The sequence below is a fragment of the Gekko japonicus genome, unplaced genomic scaffold (genome assembly GCF_001447785.1).
Source record: "Gekko japonicus isolate JY-2015 unplaced genomic scaffold, Gekko_japonicus_V1.1 scaffold1381, whole genome shotgun sequence".
In the NCBI taxonomy this organism is placed as follows: Eukaryota; Metazoa; Chordata; class Lepidosauria; order Squamata; family Gekkonidae; genus Gekko; species Gekko japonicus.
The window spans coordinates 88,919-95,555 of NW_015160883.1; positions in this window are offsets into that span (position 1 = coordinate 88,919).

The following is a 6,637-nucleotide window of genomic DNA, read 5'->3' on the forward strand; positions in this document are numbered from 1 at the left end:
GATGTGCAGGAGGATGTTGTGTTGTCTGGAGGGCCCCTATGTACCGTGAGAGACTCCTGGTTCTCAGCTTTAGCCATTTAACGGTTGCCTGACTTATCCCGCATGCGGGAGGGTCCCTAATTGGCCAATGCCTTGGGGGGGTGCATATGAATACCCTATATCCTATTATGCTCTAGTGGCTGCGGCCATTCCTAACAGTGCCTATGTTACTGCATCTATAGCTTTGCAATAAAAGTATAACCGTTCCTGAATGTGTGTACTTCATTGTTGGCTGTGGGTTCTGACAAAAGATTAGACAAGACAACAGAATTAAGGGAATAAAAGTGGATGATGTAGAGTTCAAAATGAAAAATTATGCAGACTATGTGGTTCTGACAGTCTTGAATCCCCTGAAATCATTGCAATATGTAACTGAACATACTGAAGAATTTGGATGTCTATCAGGCTGTGAAGAAACACATTTTTTCTTTGGAGGTTTGAAATAAGCCAAACTTTCACTCTGAAATTAATTTTTTCCCCTCTCTGGGCAGAGAGCAGGCAGGAAGGGGGGAGGTACATCTGGAATTTTCTTTCCAGATGTACCTCAGCCCACCTTCATACAAACGCTAACAGATCTAGCAAGAGAAATAATGAGTGGGTCAAATTCTCTCACTTCTCCAAGCAGGGAGCAGAGATCTGGAGGACTTAAATACTAGAGAGACTTCAAGAAGGAAATTTCTGGAAACTTCAGGGAAAAAACTTTGAACTGGACTGACCTGGTCAATGGGCAGGGAAAAGATAGGTGATAAAACTCAGGGAGTGAGGAGGAAGGTGTCTTGGGTGTGGAGTCCATCAGAGCAGACAGAACTCTTCACTGAGCTTTAGAGGAGGCACCCACTGACCATGTGCTAGCCTGGAAGAGTGGGGAAAGTGTCAAGGTAATGGTAGCTCTGTGGAGATCTGTAACTTCCTAAGCTAAGAAGCCAGCCCTGTATTTTAATGTCTGATATGTCATGTATAGAGAAAGGGACAGAAGAATTGTGTTTTACCAACTTCTTTTGAATACCTTACTCAAACTGGTGCTGTGCTAAAAATATGCTTGTGAACATTTTCTTTTAAATAAATACTTTATAACTTTTGATGCTGGTAGTGGTTCTCTGTACTACATAAACCTCCACTGTCTTGGACATGCTATTTTAAAAGGGGCACCAGGGGGGAAACAGGCAGTTGGCAAGTGGCTGTTCCTCTAAGGGTGCACAAGGCAGTAAACTGATCCCATGGTGACCAAATGCTGGGCAGTGGGATTCACAGGTGAAAACCCTCAGAACATGGAAGGGAAGCTGGGAGTCCTGATCCTCCCAGCAGACAATTTGTACAAAGGTCAGGTGGTGGTGGTTGATTACCAGAGAGAGAGAAAAGCCTCTCCAGGTGTTTTGAAAACCTTGGAGGGCAGGATGGAACAGGGTCTGCAGGCCAGAGCAGGCCCATCCCATCACACAAGCTATAAAATTAACAGGGGAAAAGACAGAAATAATAATGAAATTTTAAACACAATAAGAAGAGAGTATAAAGAGCACAAAGTGCTCAACAACCACTGATCCTATTAAATATTTTGGAATAAATGTGACTGGGCAAAACTGTAATCTTTTAAAAAATAACTACCAGAAAACTTGGAAACAGATATAAGCAGATTTATTAATATGGAAAAAACTAAAACTCTCATGGCTGGAAAGAATCTCTGCAATCAAAATGAATGTGCTGCCAAAACTAAAATTTTTGTTCCAAATGTTACCCATATACATGGAAGAAAGAATATCGAAAGAGTAGCAAAGACAGATAAATGAATTTATTTGGAATGGCAAAAAAACCAAGAATAACCTTCAAAATATTACAAGAGAGGATGATTAGCAGTCCCAAATATAAAACTGTATTACCAAGCAGCAGGTCTGGTCTGGATTGTAAACTGGATTAAAAACCCAAGACAAAGAATAGTAAAATTAACATCAGCAGATCTTGATGAAGGCCTACACAATTATTTATGGATTAAGAAATCAACTAAAAAGATCATAACACAAGAAAGAAATCATGTAATCAGAGATGGACTTTTGAGAATATGGTTTACATGCCAGTATTAATTGAGCCCCTCAAACTCTTTGCTTTTGTCCTGAATAGAAGCTCATTATGATAAGAACATAAGAAATAAAAACGTTTTATAAGATATGGCATGATGATAAACACTCAGGGGAAAATCAAGCCTTGTCACGATATTAAATATAAAGACATAAACATTCAATTGCTGACATATTATCAATTAGTCTCAAGACTAAAGAAAATCATGAGTACTGAAGGTGGAGTTCTAAGAGATGTAACTAGATTTGAGCAGCTGATTATATATTTTTTTTACTAAAATGGATATACAAGATTTTACTCCAGCTAGAAACAGAAGATGAACAAGTGGAAAAAATATATGATTAAGTGGATGCAAAACCTGAAAGAACAGATATCTATGCAACACTGGAAATGACTATGGGGAAAAGATATCACATTTACAGTCAGGCAGACACTAAGAGAAAATGGGTACAAAATGGTTTTCAGATGGTATATAACTGCAAAGGATGTTGAGAGAGCACATAAAAAACTGCAAAGAAAATTGCTGGAAATCTCAAAACATAAAGGGAATCTTCTTTCATATGTGGTGGACTTGTAAAAAAGCAAAAAGATATTGGAAAGAAATACAGCAAAAAACAATAACATATTAAAGTTTAAATTCCCAGTGGAAGCTAAGAGCATGCTATTAGGTGTTCTGCCTAACAAATTATCAAAAAAATTAGAAGAGCTATTCAAATACACGGTGACAGCGGCTAGAACTTTTTATGCAGCAAAATGGAAACTAGACGTCTGCCCACATTTAGAAGAATGGAAAAATAAACTTGCTGAATATGCAGTAATGGCAAAATTAACAACCTACTTGAGAAACAGGTCTATTACAAAATTTGAGGAGAGATGGAATGTGTATTATGTGTATTATGCTAACAGTAGACAAACTTAAAGTGAGAAAATATCATATACAAATGTGTGATAATGAAACAGAAGCAGAATTAAAATCTGTTCCAAATGTATCTCGAATATAAATAGGTTCTTGATATGCAATATATAATAGTTTTTCTTTTACACCTTTATACTATTTATCTAGCTATTAAAGGTTCTAATTAATATGTAGAAGTGTCGAAAATATGCTATACTGAAGATGTAGTAATGCTGAAACTAGTGCTGTATTCAAAGTAGACTAGTTATGAAGTTTGAAATGTAAAACTTAAATAATGGACACAATTGTACCCCAACAAAAATAAGAACTATTGTATTTTATAGATATCTTAAAAATTATAATGAAGGGGATGAAAGGGAAATATTCTCTGTCCTATACATTTTGTACTACATGACTGTCTTCGACAAACACAATTATGTTGTCTAACCCGCTTTTGATCTTTCTCTTTTCTTTTCTGTACCCCCACAGTTTTCCTAAATTAAAAAAGGGGAGGGGGAGATTTCACTTTGTGTTGGCAACTCCAGTTCCAAGTACTATTATCTTAGACCTGTTCCAGAAAAGAGTGAGAATGTCTGTCCATATCTGGCACTGTTCATGCTGTTGAGGATTCATATTGCCTTAACTTGTCTGTCAAATAGTATGAAAGATACTGAGGGGGGAAAAGTATAACCAATTTTCTAAATGAAGAGTGAAGTAAGATATTTATAGATAGATCTTCATATGCAGCAAATTATTTGCAGATGCAAACCAGAAAGCTAGTTTCAGAAGCCCATAAGGCTTTTTTTTCTCTATCTTTTTTTTAAAAAAAAAAACAGATGCAAGTTAAGAGAGGCATCTTTCACGGATTTTCAGATATAAGAAATGTTAGACCATGATAGGTTTCCTTTTCTTATCATTACTCTGCACACAAATTACGTTCAACAGGTATTTTATTTACAACTCTCACCTAAAATTAGCATTGCTTGAATAGTAGTTCTCCATCATACAACACATCTTAAAACAACCATTGGCCACCAATGCCCCCCAACATCCTTAAACAGCAAATAAGTAGTGAAGGGAAGAATCCAACTCCATTCTAACGAACAAGAATTCTCCAGCTGGCTTCCCTTAAAGATTGACTGTAGACAAAGCAGGCCAATTAATAAACTATGAAATACTGAATAACATCTTCTTCTGCTAATTCATAAATCAGACCTTTTGAACTTAGAACAGAAATTTGCATAGAACATGCTGTGAATAAAATAGAATTGTATCTTGTTTTACAGAGTCATCAAGGTTAGGGGTGTGAGATCTGAACTGGAACATACTGATTCTAGTCTTGTACCAAGTCAGTAAGTGCCTATCATACACCCCAGGCCTCCACTGTAATATGGGCATAATTTGGCTCCTTCCACCATGAAGCCAAAGTGGCGATCATGGTGGGGGCCATCTTGCCTCCCTTGGAAGGAGGATGAGGCAGGAGGAGTTGGATGCTGAGCATCCTGACATCTAGGCAGGGGGTGGAGCCTGCTGGTATATACGGACAGCTCCACCTCAGCCTCTTCCTCTTTGGACCATGCGCTCAGCTTGAGGGGAGCTCTGTGGTCAGACTTGTGCACCCAAATCAGGGCCTGCTGGAAGTGGTGGTGACAGAAGTAGTGGTGGCACTGGATTAAGAGAGGGGAGCCTGTGGCAGTGGCGGGCATTGAGCCCGTGACAGCAGGAGTTTGGTGGCAGCAGGCCTTGCAGTGGCAGCCAGGAGGCTGCAGTGTCCTTCAATGTTTAACAGGCCAGGGGGCTGTGCAGCCCACACTGGGTCCCTTAGGGGCCAGGGGCGGAATTTGGGCTGCTGGTGGCATGGGAGTGGGGTGGCTGAGACACAGTTCATGTTCCTTGGGTGGGCACTGTGGAGCTACAGTGGTCCCAGTGTAGCAGCCAGTTCTCACATGACCATGAGTCAGGTTTCAGCTCTGCTTGGTGGCACAGCCTAGCTGGGCCAAGTGTCCTGGTTTCCTGGGGCTTTCCCATTGGGGACAGGGGCAGCCATTTTAGGAGCCAGTTCTTACATGGTCAGTGGTCAGGTCTTGGCCCTGCTTGACGGCACGGCCTTGCCAGGCCAAGCATTCTAGTCTGGGCTAAGGGAGGCCATTTTAGGAGCCTGTCCATCTGGTCACCATAGCAGAGATGGCACTCAAGAAGGGGCAGTTGTATAGGCAAGCAGCCCATCAAGAAGGGGCAGTTGTACAGGCAAGCAGCCCATCAAGAAAGCCCTCCCCCAGGAGGGTGGCTTCTGCCCTCTCCTCTTCTGACAATAAAGAAGATGCTTGGGACAGGCAGGACATTTTGGATAGATTGGCTGCCCTTGAGCAGCATGAGAGAAGGAAGCCTCTGCCAAGGAGTCCTGTGGGGGAAGGCGGGCTAGAACGGCTGCCAATAAGTGTTTCCAGGCCATTTATCTGCTTTAAAAGGCAGATCTGGTGAGCCTTCTGGAGCTGCAGGAGTCACAGGAGCCTGTTCTTGTGGGGACGAAGTTGCCGTGGGTGTGACTGTAGGGCAAGTGACCAGACGGAGGCAGGAACAGCGGCCTTAGATGAGGTCCTTGTTGGAGCAGAGGGTAAATGTGATCAAGCACAACCAAGAGAAGAGAGAAGAGAAGGGATTAGATTTATACCCAGCCCTTCACTACCCAAAGGAGTCTCAGAGCGGCTTACAAACTCCTTTCCCCTCCCCTCCCCACTACAGACACCCTGTGAGGTAGGTGGGGCTGAGAGAGCTCTCTTGAGAATTGCTTGAGAGAACAGCTCTGAAAGAACTTGTGACTGACCCAAGGTCACACCAGCAGCTGCATATGGAGGAGTGGGGAATCAAATCCAGTTCTCCCAGATTAGTGTCCGTGCAGTTAACACTACACCAAACCAAGTGGGTTTACATGGCTATGGGGGCCCTGGAGTCAGCCTGCTGCCTCTGGGACTTTGGTCCTTGCATATTCTGGTAACACTTCACATGCACGTCCTGTTACTCAGCCTGGGGGTTGTTACTCAGTCTGGGGGCAGAGTGCACAACAGGCTGTGTGGGCTATGGCCCTGCTCTGCCTCTTCCCACATGGGGAGCGGCTTATGAGTTGATCCCAGTAAAGGCTTTGCCTTTTGACCTGGCAATGTCATTAGGTGATCACCTCATGGTGGCAACCCGCAATAAGATCTGTAGGGGCTAATACATAGATGTTTTTACCCTTCTCTTTAGGGAACTGGAGGAGAAGGATAAAGCTTAGAAGAAAGGGACAAGAAGAAGTTGAGGATGCACAGGGTTGACAGGACCTGGGCCAATTGGTTGCTTGGCTTCCTGATTTATGCAGGTGTTGTTTCGTGGTCCCAGCCTTTGCGGGCTGGGACTTTATCCCAGTACTTAGACATTGTGTGCCACTGATATATGGATTTCATAGGTCTGGCTTAATTGCAATACGATGAAGAATTCTATATGTGGGCTGCAATTAATCTGGCACTCCACTAGGATCAGATTCACTGACAGTTATGGGTGCAGAGGAAGTCCCCTGCCAGGCCTAATAGTGGTGATCGTTCAAATAGTGGACACATGGTGCACTGCCTTTCCGGGAATTCCGGCATTTGTGCTCCT